General features: G+C 45.3%; 1 protein-coding gene across 2 annotated transcripts in view; it reads left to right on the top strand.

Moving 5' to 3' along the window:
• Positions 1-3,368: 3,368 nt before the first annotated feature.
• The window catches only part of TNFRSF19 (TNF receptor superfamily member 19), a 91,354-nt gene continuing 78,455 nt past the window's right edge, over positions 3,369-16,267 (top strand). Inside the window, exon 1 of one of the 2 annotated variants that reach the window (XM_081551069.1) lies at positions 3,369-4,009. The gene's annotated coding sequence lies outside the window, so the exon portion shown is untranslated. Of the gene's footprint in view, positions 4,010-12,316; positions 12,554-16,267 lie in introns of those variants that run through there. The other variant, XM_081551068.1, reaches the window with a different exon arrangement.

The following is a 16,267-nucleotide window of genomic DNA, read 5'->3' as shown; positions in this document are numbered from 1 at the left end:
GATCTAAATGAATGGAGAGATATTCTAAGTCCTTGAATGGGGAGATTCACTGTTAAGATGTCAGCTTTTCTCAGTGTGATCTAAAGGTTCAATGGACTCTCAATCAGAATTCTATGTATGACACAGGGCATTGCATTTGTCAAAATCTATACAACTCCTTTGTACGATTCTGTAATGGCAGTGAAACTATTCTGTCTGAAACAGGATACTATGCATTTGTTAAAATCTGTAAGAACTGTACAACACAATGAGTGACCCTTAGTGTGAAGTAGGGACTTCAGCTACTAAACTGAATCAGATCTTCCTTGCTGGTCCAGTGGTTGAGAATCTGCCTTGCAATGTAGGGGACACTGGTTCAATCCCTGCTCCGGGAAGATCCCACGTGCCACAGAGCAGCTAAGCCCGTGTGCCACAACTACTGAGCCCACTACTACCAACTACTATGGGGTGCCACTACGGAAGTCCACACTCCCAGAGCCTGTGCTCTGCAACCAGAGAAGCCACCGCCGTGAGAAAACCCACACATGGCAACATAGAGTAGCCCCCGCTCACCGCAGCTAGAGAAAGCCCACGTGCAGCAATGAAGACCCACCACAACCAACAAATAAATAAATCTTAAATAATAATAATAATAATGTATCAATACTGGTCCACCCCCACAACACAGTCAGGTGGTGGACACAGGACGTGTGGAAGAGAACGAGATAGGCCGTCTACACAGGACATGGCTCTAGGGATCAGAGATAAAAGACCTCAACTCAGTATTGTTCAACCAGATCATAACAGAGCGAGGGCTGACATATTTCTTATTGTCATAGCATATGACTTAATTTCTCAAATCTAAGATTCCCAGAGGGGAGAGAGGAAAGCTGCGCAGGGGCTCCCCTTCATGGAGCCCTGCAGAAGCAACTACGGTGCAGCCACGTCTCCACATTGCAGGATCCTCCGTGGGCACAGCCCTCGTGGGCTGGGTCAGGAGTTCAAGCCTCATTCCAGGCGGCCTTCAGCCACACTCTGCTCCTGGTGACACAGGTGGTGCTAATCTCACTTTCTGTCATCTCACATGTGGGGGGCTCTCAGCCACGAGAGAAACAACTGAAAATAATTCTCAGCCACTGGGTGAATAAACTCCTCATTTGGAGATGATATCACATTGCTAGGCTTCCCTGGTGGCTCAGTGGTAAAGAATCCACCCGCAATGCAGGAGACCTGGGTTCGGTCCCTGGGTTGGGAAGATCCCCTGGAGGAGGGCATGGCAACCCACTCCAGTATTCTTGCCTGGAGAATCCCATGGACAGAGGAGCCTTGTGGGTTACAATCCATGGAGTTACAAAGAGTCAAAAACAACTGGGTGTGCACGCATCATTGCATCATCATAGTCACATTTCTAGACGTACTCTGAACTACAGATCTTCCTTGGTGCTGCTGCTGCTGCTGCTGCTGCTGCTAAGTCGCTTCAGTCGTGTCCAACTCTGTGCGACCCCATAGACGGAAGCCCACCAGGCTCCCCCATCCCTGTGATTCTCCAGGCAAGAACACTGGAGTGGGTTGCCATTTCCTTCTCCAATGCTGAGGTTTGTGTAAACGGAGGATCACTTGAGTGATTTTCACTGAAGTCCCTGCTTTCAAATGCATCCTGCCAGGTCCCAGTGGAAGTCAGAATTCTGACTCGGCCCCTCACCTAATTTCCATCGGTGTTGAACTCTATCAACACATTAGGATTTTACATGCTTATCCGAAGAGCCTCACAGAGCCATCTATGTGTGTCTATGTATGGTCAGTTGCTCAGTCGTGTCTGGCTGCTTGGTGGAATTGGATTTCACACTAGGGGCAAGGCTGGGTTAACTCAGAGAAGAAATGAACACATGGCCACTGGGAAATATTTTGTCCTTTTTGGTATTCTCTGTGTATTCTGTGGAGCCCAGGTAATGTTACGTGGAGTCCAAGTATCACAGGAGTTTTCCTGGTGTACTTTTGAGAAGTGATAGGAAATTATACCTTGATCATATACTATCTGAGCTCTAAGCATCTTTGAGAAATGACCTGAGGGGGAAATTATACAAGAAATGCTGGGGGAAATGATTACTTAAATGTTAAATACTGAACTCAACTGTGGAAACCAAAATTTCTGCTATCAAAATTTGTTTGAAAATCCCAGACATCTGGAAATAAACACACCATAAACTACATTTTCAAAAATCACATGAGGAAAGAATTAGATGAAACTAATTAGGAGGAGGAGTATATAACTTATATAAATTAAATTCTACTGTCTTCTAAGTTTTACAAAAATATTTTTAACTGACTTCTAAAGGTTGGCAAGTTGCCATTAGACAACAGAAAAATTTCCTTCAGGCCATAGAAGAGTGGCCTGGAATTCAGAAATGCACTGTATCCTGGATTGTAAGATGAAATTTTGAAATTATTTTCTATTTTGATAAATACTAAAAATAAACTTATTTTATTGAATCTGCTGTTGTTCAGGAAGGATAGTGAGACAATTCTAAATAATATGTAATAAGTTTCAGGTTAAACTATGAATAAATAGACTAAATGTGATGACTTTTAGTGAGTTAGGAGTCCAAACTATGAGTTTAGGAGAAATGGCCCTAAAAGGCGAGGAACACAGCCTTCTTTAGTTTTGTGAATTTTATTTTTTAATATTTATTTATTTAATTAATTTATTTGACTGGGCCAGTCCTTAGTTCTGTGGGATCTAGTTCCCCCACCAGGGATCAAACCAGGTGCCCTGCACTGGGAACCACTGGACCACCAGGGAAGTCCTTCTTTTGTGAATTTTAAATACTCGGTAGGTGTTAATGAATTACACCTATCTAAGAAGTACACGTAGTTTTAAAATCTAATTTTCTGAATCCTAAACTAAGATCAAGACTGTGTCGGGCCCAGTGGCTTTAAGTGAGAGGGTGAGAGATAGCAAAATACTGGGTAACTTAGTTATCTGCTCTCTAATGACTTTGATTAAAGCGCCAGTGATTAATTGGCAACGTCTAATAATTTAAGTTTCAAAGAAAAGACAGGTTACTCAAAATTTGTAAGGACTGGTCACAGGGAAGGCTGGAACAGCCTTTGAAGAGAGAGGTCACCCTCTCCCTCGGGGTCCCCACTACTCCTCGGAACCATCCTGGAGACTGGACGCCGGCTCTGCGGGACGCACCGCGGTTCCTCCGAGAAAGGGGCAGATAAAGGCTGTGTCTCTGGCAGCCAGGACGGCTCAGGGGTCCGCTCCCCACGGGGTGGCCCCGCAGCAGCGGCCAGGCGTTGCCGCCGGGGCCGCGGGCGCGCGGCGCGATCGGAGGTGGCCGCCCTGCCCCCGGGCGCGCTCCCCGCGGGCGGCCGTCCTGCCAGGCGGCGGTGAGGTCATGGGACCCGCGGCTCAGCGAGATGAAAGGGCCCCGGCGCGGCCGGCTGGCACCAGGCGAGGCTCCCAGCGCGCAGCCCGGGCGCAGCGCGGGGGCCCGAGCGCCGCGGGCCCAGACTCTCAGCCCGGGCCGAGGGGCACCGCGGGGGCCGCCTGGGTGCCAGGGAAGAGGAGAACGACGGGATCCGGGTCAAACAAAAGAATCCGAGGGCGGGGAGGCGCGGGGGCGGCTACCTGCTTGAAACGAGCGTTCCGAGAGCCCTGCGCGCGCGCGCGCGCGCACACACACACACACACACACACACACACACACACACACACACACACCACACACACACACACACCACACACACACACACACACACACACACACACACACGGAGCAACTTGGCCTGCCTTTGATGTGCGGCAACTGATCACCGATCAGATTACGGGCATTTCATCTCCCTGCTCGTCTGCCTTTGATCTGCAGGCTTCATTTTCTTTTTCCCGGGTTGGAGGTTTCGTCTGGGCTTGTGCCGACATACATTTTTGGGAAGGTACAAGCGTTGGGCGCAGAAGGGCTGCCAAGGAGAAACTCAGTTGCCGAAAAGGGTGGTGAGTCCTTGGAAAGACTTCAGCGCGTTGAAGGTACAGCGATTTCTGTTTGTTGTGGCTTTCGGTGCACTTTTCCTGCGTGTTCTCAGAAAAGAGGGTTTTAGTCTAGGGGGCCACGAGCATTTCTGTCCTTGAGTACTCCGTGTGTGTGTGGATGAAAGGAAATCCGATACTCCGGGGTCGATTTGGTAGTTTGTACAAAGGGTTTGCAATCTGCCGCGCACATTTTACTTGGAAATGAGTTGTTCCAACAGGACCGAAGGGGAGGGAGCTAACTTTAGCCATCTCCCCCGCCGCTGCAGAGACCGAGGTCTGCAGTCTGTAATTGCTCTAAGTATTTACAAGTTGCTTTACTCAGTAAACAGGCGGAGGGACTCCATGGATGCCAATGCTTTCCTGTTTTCTCATAGAAAAGAGCCCTGCACCTCTGGTAATACTGTTTCTTTATTTATTCTCTCAGCTCCAAGACGCCGACCTAAGAAATACATTTCCTTATGCAGTATGTCCCCTCCAAGCATTGGAGAGCCATTCAAGTACGATTAAGGCACTTTACTGGGTAAAACTGAAGAATTGTCAGACAGGGAGAGTTAGGTTGTACTGACTTTGATTAAAAAGAAATCCTCTGGTGATCTTCTGGAACCTTTGCACAAGCCTCAAGTGCAGACACATCCTGGAGGTTAATATTGCTGAACTGACATGTACTTTTAATGCAGTGACAGCTGTTGTGAGTTAAAATTTGCCAACTGTTTATGAAAACTGGGTGATCAACAGTTACGATGTTACAGTTTTTAGTCCCATTTTCCCTTTAGTTTACGCTCAGTATGGCAAAACCAAAGTATATGGCTGTGCTGAATTTGCAAGTTAACTTGTCAATTCAATGATCACACATGCACAGTGGAAATGTAAGAGCACCATGTTCATATTAGCTCATTTTAATGTTTTGGTCTTAGTTTTACTTGGGTACAGTACGTATCATCACGATAGTCTATTTAATGCCAGCCGAACCACAAAGCAAGTATAAGTGATGAGATCAGTTATTTTTTAGTCAGAAATTCTGATGAGACCGGAAGGGCCTAATGAGCCTCATTTCATGTGTAATTAATTTTTCAGAGCCAATTAATTAAATTACTTTCTAAATTTTCCTCTTGATATTTGAAGGAACATAATTAGCATTGTTTACTTAATTTTAAAACTGATAGCTGTTAAGTGGAAATTATTTAAAACCATACCAAACTGACTTTATTTTTAAGATGTATCAGTAAGAATTTAAAAGATTTAACTCCTGTTTTTAGTCATGCCAAGAGAGGCATTAAAATTTTTGTTTTACTGACAATGTGACAAAGCATGTTCACAAAATCCTGAATGATCAGCTTAGGTTGATTTTTTTTTTCATTTGTTTGCTGAAAAAGTCCTCTTTAAATCACCACCGCAGCAATAATGTTCATATTAGGATAAAGAAAATTAAACTTTTAAAATAATGACTGGAGAAGATGCCTAAAGAAATGGTGTGCTTAAGAACTCGGTCATTTAGTTCAGATTTGGGACTTAAAATTTTTTTTAATGACTATTATTCTGCTACTAGGCTTGTTTTAACAAACACACACTTTTTCAACAGAAAACAAAAGGGAGAATTGGCAATTATCTGATTAATTTAGGCTTTGCAGAGAGCTTGCTTGGGCAAGTCAAGTCATTGAAAATCCACTTCAGGGTCTGAATTAATTCAGGGAATTGTTTACATCTTGTGTCTTGGTTGAGAAAAGCAGCAGATTGTATTTGATTTTAAAAGAAGCATGCCTATTGCTAAATGTACAGGTACAGTCTTAAAAGTCATCTCTGAACTGCTTGCTTTATGTTGATCTTGACTGTGATTTAAATCCATAAGATTTTCACCGAAGAAAACCCTTACATTACATTCTTCAAAGCCCTCTCCTATCTGATGCTTCAATGGCAGCTTTGTTACTGCAGAAACTCCAAGACTTCAAAAGACTTATTTCTAGTCCTGATTGTCTCACTGATCAGCTATGTGACCTTAAGGGATTCACTTCACTCCCCAGTGTTCTCATGTGGGGAATGAGGGAGTGGACCAGATCGTCCTCCTGAAATAAGCAGGGTGGAATTTTTATAGCTATTGTACAGATGAGGAAACTAGGACTGCGGAAAAGTCACTTGACTTTCTTAATGAAGTTACGTGGCCAGTTTTCCAAGTCTTGGTCCTGTGTCCTTCCCAGTTCACCATGGATATTTTCCAACACCTGCTAAAACAAATGCAGTGCTGACTGGAGAACAGGGTTAGTTTGAAAGATCAAGATAACCACTTCCTTCTGCTGTGTAGTTTTTGTTTCCATGAGAGATGTGTCAGTCAACTGGACCAGTCCTCTGATTTCCCAACAATTGCTGTTGCTTCTATGTTTCTAAGCAGTCTGAACACAATTACTGCCACACATAATTTACCAGAACATTTAAAGTAATTTTCACAAAAATTTAGTATATCTATACAATGTGGAATTATATATACTTGTGTATGTGTAGATACAGGTGTGCATATATATATATATATAATGCACATATTTTGACATTATATGCACACTCTTTTGTTTCCAAGGAATTGATACTTTCTTGGAGGATGTCAATGAAAAGTGAAAAGTTTGATGTAATAGTTAACTAAAAGTTGTTATTCCTCCCTGGAGAGTCCCAGTGGGATTCTGAGAGATTTCAGTTTACAGATTCATTATGGGCTTGTACATGATATATATTTCATATTACATTTGATTATATTAAGAATTCTTGAGCAAGTTTTCACTAACTTCTTCTGGGATTTTTTCTTGAAAAAAAAAGAATATATTTCTTGTGAATAAATTCATCGACTATAAATTTTTCACATATACACTGATGTCAAGGCCAAATAGCTATCTCTCATGTGTTATCACCCTCATAAAGATTTCATATAAAGCTTTACAGATTATTACTTAGTAACATTCACTAGCATTTATTAATGCACTAGTTATTAATTCACTCGTATCTATGGAGTACTTATGTGTCAGGCACTCTGACAGTATTTTTTAGGACACCATCTAACTTAAATTTCCAGCAATTAACTTTGTCTCTGCAATTATACAGATGAGAAAAGTGAGTCTCAGAGGGACTAAATATCAAGTGCAAGCTCACAGGACTAATTAAGTGCACCACTGGAGTCTGATTTCAATTCAGGTTCTTTTATTTTAGGGCTGGGCAGTTAATTCTGTTGTAAGAATTGCATGGAGCTGAACTTGACTGTTAGCACACATTACAGCCAAAATTTTAGGGTGGGGGGGAATGGGCTTTTTAAAAAAATTTTGTTTGGTATATTTTATGAGAGTTATTAGAATTTTTTGATTGAGTTTTCCATCGTTGGCCTAGAGTCTTCAACTATAAAGGACCTCCGGATTTAAGTCATTCTTTCTCTGCTTCAGGACTGGACCACATTCATGCATCCATCATTGGTGTGGTTGGTCAGACTCTATGATAGCAGGGCCAGTCCAGGACACCCTGGAAGCATTCAGAAACCAGTGCACCATTAAGGAGTGATTCTTTAACATGTTGTCAGCACTACTTAGAGGAATGGTCTATGAAAGGGGGCATGAGGAGGCTCCCTGGTGGCCATGCTCCCTCAGGTCCACTCACTGGCTGAAATCACCACTCCAACCTGACCATCTCTCACATTCTTGCTTGCAAAGTACTTCAGCATCACCCATTGTGACTTAACTCTGCCCTTGGATGAGGAGGTGGAGGGAGATAACACAGGGGTGTTGAGCGACTTGATCAGACCGATTCTTCCACCACAACCCTCTCCCTCTCTGAGAAGCGTTCTGAGAAGTACAGCTTTCTCGATCCTGTCAGTGGCACCCAGGACTTAGACAGCCCTGCAGCCTAGCCTTGGGGTCTGCTGCCCAGTAAGCCTGCTTCTTCATCCTGCCATGTGCAGAGGAGTCAGTCCCCTGTGTTTCTTGGGAAGCAGAAAAGGAGCATCGTGGCTTGTTTCTTCTCTCAACAGAAGAGTTTGACCAACATGGTGTCATAAATTCACCAGGATCAGTGCGCCTGCTGCAACTTACAGCAATTTTGCTCTATAGATGTCATGAGTTTGACATTATATCAACTGAATAAATACCCTCCTTGGCCAGTGTTAGTCACTCAATCATGTCCAACTCTTTGCGACTCTATGTACTATAGCCCACCAGGCTCCTCTGTCCATGAGATTTCCCAGGCGAGAATACTGGAGTGGGTTGTTATTCCCTTCTCCAGAGGATCTTCCTGACCCACGAATCAAACCTGGCTCTCCTGCATTGTAGGCAGATTCTTTACCATCTGAGCCACCAGGGAAGCCCTAAGCCACATGTATTAATTTATGCATTCTTTGGTATGGTGATGATTATATTAGGATTCAGGAAGCCTGGATTTTGGATCCTGCTTTGTTATTAACTTGGTGTGTGACCTTGGACAAGTTGCTCCCCGTCAGGCCCCCTCCCTACATGGATGGTCTGACATCAATGGTCAGCAATGGGTGCTGGAAATTATTACTTAAATATCTGGATCTTGGTTATATTCCCCTTTATTTTCTTAACCATATTTGGCAAACTTTATAACTCTTTGAAATTTTTACCCCTATTTATTCATTCATTCAACAAATTTTTAATGAGTACCTACTATGCGCCAGGCACTGTGAAGGAACAGACAGAATTCACAGTTCTCATGTGACTTGCGTTCTGTTCCTTTCCCCCATGAAATAGTGCTTTATGCTGGAAATTACTTGAAAGTCAAGCAGTTTTCCATTAACTTTTATTCCAGTGAGCTAGCTTATCATGGAAACTATTTTCCCAAGAGGTTTGTTAACTTCATTGGTTCAACCTTTTTAGGAACATATTCTAAACAAATACACTTCAAATCAGCCTAGCTACTGCTAAAACTAGCTTCAGAAAGCCAACTCTTAACGTAATCTTTAATACTACACCTCTACAAAAATCCTCGTAAGAATTTGGCTCTTTCAGGGCATTGCTTGGTGGTCTAGTGGTTAAGACTCTGGGCTTTCACTGCTATGGACCAGGGTTTGATCCCTGGTCCCAGGGAACTAAGATCCCTCAATCCCCAGTAGCAAAAAAAAAAAAAGAATTTGGCTTTGTCAGTAAAATTTCAGTTCATTAATAACAACCAGTGTGGGACTTCCCTGGGCTTCCCAGATGGCTCAGCTGTAAAGAATCCTCCTGCCAATGCTGGAGACACAGTTTCAATCCCCAGATTGAGAAGATTCCCTGGAGAAGGGATTGGTGACCCACTCCAGTATTCTTGCCTGGAGAATCCCAAGAAGAGAGGATCCTGGCGGGCTTCTGTCCACAGGGTTCCAAAGAGTCGGATTGAGCGACTGAGAACACACGCATGTGGGACTTCCCTGGCAGTCCAGTGGTTAAGATTCCACACTTCCACTGAGGGGGTGTGGGTTCCATCCCTGGTTGACGAGCTAAGACCCCACATGCCAAAAAGTGAAAACAAAAAGAATAAGATGCACTCAGTAGCCACAGTGCAGCCGTTCAGTGTTCCTCACTGTCAAGCACCATTTGGGTTATCACAGATCTCTGATGCTTGGCATTGTGTGCCTGACAAAAGGGTGCCATTTAGTGAGCACTGACTGTGTGCCAGGCACCGGGCTGAGCTCTTTGCATCTCTTATCTTACTGAACAACGACCAATGGAACAACACCTTTCACAGTTGAAGAAGCAGAAGTTTGGGAAGGTCAAGTAACTTTTCCAAGGGCATACAGCTAGTGAGCAGCGATTTAGCATCCAAGGCCGGAATGTGCAATGCCAGCGGCTGTGTCTGTGCATGAGACCCGTCCATGGAGAGTTAGCGGGCTCAGGGGAAACCCAGCCACACACATGTGAGATGGTGCAAAACAACTGAACGAAGTAATGTGCTACTACTGTCTCAAGCAGAAAGGGAGGCCAGAAGAAAACAAAGGAGTTCCTGGGCTGGCAGATTAAATTCCTCTCAGAAAACACTGAACATTCATGTGAATGTTCGATACTAACAAAGGTGCACATTTGAGCAAAATATGCCGCTTCTTGAAAGCAAAACTCCTCTTAACTCCTTGAGGAAGAAAGCTAACTCACAGAAACAGGGTAGGAGGGAGAATGTGGCAAGTGCTGTCCTTGTTGGAAGAAGGCCTCAGACCTTAGGGAGACTTGTGAGAGCTGTGGCTTCTGGCATGTGAAGGAGTCAGGTGAGGGAAAGAGGTGAGCGTGAAGAGGAAGCTTGGGGAGCAGAGGAAGGGCAAGGTCAGGGCACACTGGAGGCAAGGCATGCAGACCAGTTTGGCCGGAATATGAAGTGGTCGGTGTAGAGGAAGGAAAGTTAAGGCTGAAGATGTGAGTGGAGCCCAAACACGGAAATCCCTGACTGCTAATTTAAGGGGTGGAGAAGCCATTCTTCACAGTGAAGAATCCTTGTAAATCTTTTCACTGGTCAGTGACTACGATGTAAGGCAGGAGGAAGAAAGATGGGCTGAACAGAATAGCGGGGAGGCAGGGCGTTCAGGCGAAAGGTGTGAAGGGCCTGCACTGTGGTTGAGGTAATGGGGTAAAGAGAGAAAGAGGGAAAAGGGTCAGTGTGTGAGACCTTGCAAAGAAGCAGCAACAAGTCAGCTTAAGGATGGTAGACGGAGGATCCCCTGTATGCTAGGCTCTGGGCTACTAAGAAAATAAGAGGTGCCCTCGGGGAGGTGGGGTCCAGTTAGATAAACAGGTTACTTCCATCTAAGAGGGAGCTTGTGAGTGAAGTTCAGGGAGTGTTGTGGTCCCAGATCACAGCTGACAGGTAGGTTTGGGAAATGCAGGTGCGCCTTGAGTTTCAGGTATAATGTGTGCGTGAATGCTAAGCCACTTCAGTCGTGTCCAACTCTTTATGACCCCATGGACTGTAGCTCAGGAGAATTCTCCATCCATGGGATTCTCTAGGCAAGAGCACTGGAGTGGGTTGCCATTTCCTTCTCCAATGCATGAAAGGAAAAGTAAGAGTGAAGTTGCTCAGTCGTGTCCAACTCTTAGCGACCTCACGGACTGCAGCCTACCAGGCTCCTCCGTCCATGGGATTTTCCAGGCGAGCGTACTGGAGCGGGTTGCCCTTGCCTTCTCCCCTATGTTGGCAGTCAGGTTCTTTACCAATAGCGCCACCTGGAAAGTCCTCAAATAGGATAGGGTATATCATTTATAAATGATTAAAAGTAAGTTATTGTTGCAGTTTCTATTCCGGCCATGACAACCTTGAGGCTGACGCTTGGAAGGATATTTTTCACAACTACCTAGTACTGCACTGGGCATTCTCAGTGTGGGGTCATGAGCTGTATGTATGGGTAACTAAGTGTAGCAACGTATTCAAACTACAAACACTTATTGAAGGCTACTATGGGCCTTGGGGTACAGAAGGGAAACATAGGATTTGGTTCCATCCAAAGGAATGTGAAGTTTTGCCAGGAAATCAAAGCCAACACAGGAAGCAGCGCGCTCCTCTGCAGCAATGCAACGCATGTGTGGCATCTTGGGCTGGAGAGAAGTTTGTCCACTTACTCACTGGCCAAATGACGATAATTGCTTACATTTCTATAGCATTCTACTGCGGAAAAACTAACTTTTTCTGTACTTGGTCCTTTTACTCCGTCCACCAAAGGTGCGGAGTGGGCACTGTTAGCTCCGCTTCTTAAGTGTGCAAAGTGAAGTTTGGACACCATCCGTTCATGAGGCGCGTGTGGAGGCCTGGATCCCCGGGGGCTTGGACCAGACCGCGCTGGGCCTATGGGTGCACCGGGCCCTCTGGAAGCCAGCGTCCCGTGGACCCGCCAGGAAAAGCCTCTGCAAGTGGGGAGGAGCCCGGTGGGCCAGGTCCTGGTGATCTGGACCCACTGCACTCGTGTCACGTGGCTTCCCGCGCCTTTCCTGGCGCAGAGGCGGGCGCGGGGTAGAAGGGGACGGGCAGCGCAGAGGCACGAAGCCTGGAAGCAGGTCCAGGTGGACACGAGGGTGCCACTCAAGCCGCAGGCAGTGACACAGCCCCGCTCTCGGCGGTCCGGATGAGCACCCTCCGCCCTGTCCAGGCCCGCCTGCGGGATGCAGTCAACAGCTCCCGCAGCCCCGGGGGGCCACGGGCGGCTCAGCTGCGGCCTAAGGTGCCCGGGGCCAGTGGGGACAGCCGGAGCCCAGGGCCTGTGCGGTGGCTTTGCTGTGGGCGGGGCAGGCAATGGGCGGGTCCGGGAGGTGGGCGGGCCATGGGGTGGGCGGGGCTCAGACGTGGGCAGAGCAGGCGGTGGCGCCGCCAGGAGACTGCGGGCCGGAGGGGACGTGGGCGGGAATCCTGGTGGGCGGGGCCCCGGGTGGGCGGGGCCGGGAGGCGGCGGCGGTTGCCGGGCTACCGGGGAGCCCGGGGCTGCGGCGCCGGGCAGTGCAGGGCGCGCGCGTGAGGAGCGGACCCCGGCCCAGCTCCGCGCCGCGTGCCGCGCGCCCCTGAGCATCCAATCGCCGTCGGGACCTGCGGGACAGCCTCCAGGCACTGGGGAAGGTAGGTGCCCGCAGCCCACCCGGCCACGCCACGCGGCGGTCCCAGCCCTCGCCCCGGCGGATCAGCGCGAAACGCGCGCTGAGAGGAGGCGGCCGCGGGTGGAAGCAGGGGGCGCCAGCCTGGGCTGCCTGCGCACAGGGCAGGGGACGGGAGGACAGGGCCGGCGGAGGCGACCCCCGGGGAGGGCTGACGGCGGGGGGGCACAGAGATGCCGGAGCTGGGGGAACGCCCCCTGGCCCGCGTGGGCGACCGGACCGAGCGCGCTGACCCTCGGTGCAGGGATCTTGTCAACAGAATGCTGCGCGCAGGCGAAGGTGTGTGTGCGTGCAAGTGTGTGCTCGCCCGGCCTGGACCGGGCGCTGCAGCCCTCCCGGCGGGAAGCGGTCTGCAGGCCGGCCGGCCGGCCGTGTGAGAGCCCGGGAGGGAGGAGGTGCCGGCACGGTGATGCACAGGGCCTCTCTGGCAGCCTTGGTCAGGGGTCTCCTCCATTCGATGACATAGAGATGTAGCTCATTCCTTCTTGAGGAGGAAGTTTGCAAGGACCCAGCTGCAGCGATGTTTCGTTGGTAGCGAGCTATGCGTCACACCTACAGCTACCGTTGTAGGAAATCCATGTCACTTGTTTGGGTGTTTTTGTTTTTGTTTTTGTTTTCATTTAAAAAAAGGACTCAGTTTGCAGACAAACAAGACCATTAGGCATTGTTCGGTATTTCTTTAACTGAAATAGTTTAACTCAAACTATGAATGGGTGGTTTTTACTCCAGTGACAGTTTTCCTTTACTGTTTACAATAGAAGACGATTTCTTTATATAAACAGGAAGCAGTTACTGTTAAACATGACTTAGGCAAACAGAAGAATTTATTTTGATGTGTTGTTATTTCATGATCAGATACTTATATGCAAAGGGGAAGGTTATTTTGCATTAGTTCAGGATTTACTCCCTATGTTTTCTGCTGTACAGCTTCACCTTAGGAGTCTTTGCCATGCTTCTTTCATGTAGATTAAAAACATGTCTTATTTCAAGCACTTTATCATCTAATTTAAAGATATATAACTAGAGGGGGTGAGAATAGAGTCCTACCCTAGAAGACAGTTTCTGACAGTTATCATTCACAGAGATGTCAGTACTGGAAAAGAGTTTTTCTTCACATAATATTTATCAAGTTCTGGCAATAATACAAAACACAGAAATGCAGTTTCATTTTGAAAATACTCCCTTGGCATGAATACTTGGTGCTTTATCATGAGCTCTATGTTTGTTTCCTTTTAACCCTTGTAAGTGTCTCATGAAGTCTACTTTGTTATGGAGGCTGGGTGTCTTTATGTACTTTGGAATTTTTTCCATGCTAACTGCTGACTCTAGGATGCTGTGTTAGCATTTTCTGGGACATTCATGGAGTTTATTTGTTTCTTTGATGGGAGTGTCTTTAGGCTCTGAGTCCAGATGAATTTTGAATTTGAAGGTAAGCACATAGGAAGACTTTTTATGCACTTGAAATTGTAGTGTAAAGTACCTTTCCTACCCAGATGACTTGAATAAAGAACATTGCTAACATTTAAGAGGCTTTTTAAAAGAACAGAAAATTTGTTTTTTAACCTCAGATGATCATGAAGTTTAACTTACATAGATAGAATGTATTTGTACATACATGTAATAATTACATGCTGTGCTTAGTATGTTAATTTAATTTACTAGTTGTAGCTCTAATATGTGAATCCAGGGTATTTGGAGACATTTGACATCTGAGTGCAGAGTTCTGCTAACACTCCTGAAGAGACTTTGGTTCTCCTTTTTCACCTATTTAAACATCCAAACCCAAGCTTAACCCAGTCCTCTGCAACCGGTTCAGCCATTCAAAAATTAACACAGCACAAACAAAAGACTGAAGGATCTTTAAGGAAAATAGCCAACACCTCTTAAATCTGATAAATCAGTATTTAAAGTCAAGCATTTAAAGATCTGGAAAAGGCCAGCATGCTCTGTCTGTTGACAACAGGTTGAATAAATGTATGCCCTGAATAAAGAGACAGCTGCTCATGTGATAAGAGAGCAAGAACAGCTTAACAGTGAGAGGTGTTTGTCTCATGGCAGCTGATTCTTAAATGTTCATAACCTTTCTAAAATGACCTTTTGGCTGAAGAAAAAGAACAGTCAAGCAGTACGAACGCAATTTCCTTTCATGATTCACTGGCTGAGCAGTGAGTTCATTCATCGTATTTTATCTGTCTCAACTGTTTACATTTAGAAGTAAGATGTTTAAACAGTATTGGGTTATCATGTAGTCCACACATCACAGAATATATGCCTTTTAAATTGAAGTTTTAAGAGCTGGGTTTTTAAAAGGAAGACAGCTAACCTCAGCAATTATAAACCAGAGGAGCTTGTCTACCTGAAGATTAAATGTTATGCAGCCAACTCTTCCCCTCTGTCTGCTCGGATGGTTCTAAGATGAGGAAGTTCTAAAAGAATGGAGGCCACTTATAATGGAGAACTCTGCACATGTTACAGAGAGGGGTTTTGGAATCTGTCCAGACTTCTAAAGTAAAAATTTAAACAGCTGTGTTGTAGACATTGTTATGCACAATTCTCTTAGAATAGACTGTGTGGATATTTGGGGTCCCCTTAGACCCTGATGCTACAATTGTCCTATTTGTCTTTTAGGATTGAAAAACATTAGTAAAGTTGGGGAAGAGTACCCAGTTATAGTATGCTTGTTGATTGAACATTTTGAGAACACCGTGTCTTCTAAGGCAAAAATGATAGCATTTACAACTCAGAGAAATAAAAAGAATTATTTTCAAAAAACCTATCCTAGTTTAAGTTCTATTAAAAAAAAATTGTAGGAGCCTGACAGTGAGTGGCCCCTAATGGTTTTGAACTTTGAAGCAATTGAAGGTATTGTATTTGGCAACAGAACATTTTAAAGCTTGTAGAGTTTTTAGTAGAAAATATTTCTTGACTTGAAAAGGGAAATCATTCCCACTTCCCAGCCAACAACAATATGTATATTTTTATTACCGCATACTTTCCTGAGCTTTCTAGGCCACAAAAGGGGCTGCAAATTCTACTGTGTAAGAAGAACAATTTTCAGGATAGAGTGAAATTGAAGGCGAAGATACAGAATAGCCAGCAGCTAGAGGTTGTTGCCGTGTGTGGAAATAGCAGCATCCTAAATTTATAATTAATTTTTTATTCTCTTCGCATATGGAACTGACATTATTCTCAGCCTTTTATGATTGTGTTCCACCATTAAAATATAAGAGGCCGTACGTGTAGCATTGGCGTCATTTCAGTGCTGATTTTATAAATTGTAAGCCTGCAGGTTTAGTGTTAATTTCTTAAAAAAATATCTCAGCTTATTGCATATTGGAAAAATGTATGAGTTGGTTGTGGCTTCATGACCTAGTGTATATATAGTTTTACTAGATGAAAACGTTTTCCTATTGCATGCTCTGCATGTCAGATAATAAATCAAATGGCTTTGCAATGTGAGGGAAAAAAAGAAAATTAAGCAACTTTTTCTCAGAAAAAATATTTAGATTATTTGAACTATTCTAAGATTCATATATTTTGGTCATTTATAAGATCAAAAATAAGGACCATTCTTGAAGATGTTACTGAATTGTTAAAATTGGAAAGATCCACAGGAGCTCTTCCTCCCTGGGGGTGTTGTCATTGTAGCTCTACACTCAGAAACGCCCTGCTCACCTGA

Source organism: Giraffa tippelskirchi, chromosome 12 (assembly GCF_054371585.1).
Source record: "Giraffa tippelskirchi isolate mGirTip1 chromosome 12, T2T-mGirTip1v1.2.pri, whole genome shotgun sequence".
Taxonomy (NCBI): Eukaryota; Metazoa; Chordata; class Mammalia; order Artiodactyla; family Giraffidae; genus Giraffa; species Giraffa tippelskirchi.
This window is presented reverse-complemented; position numbering and strand designations above follow the sequence as displayed.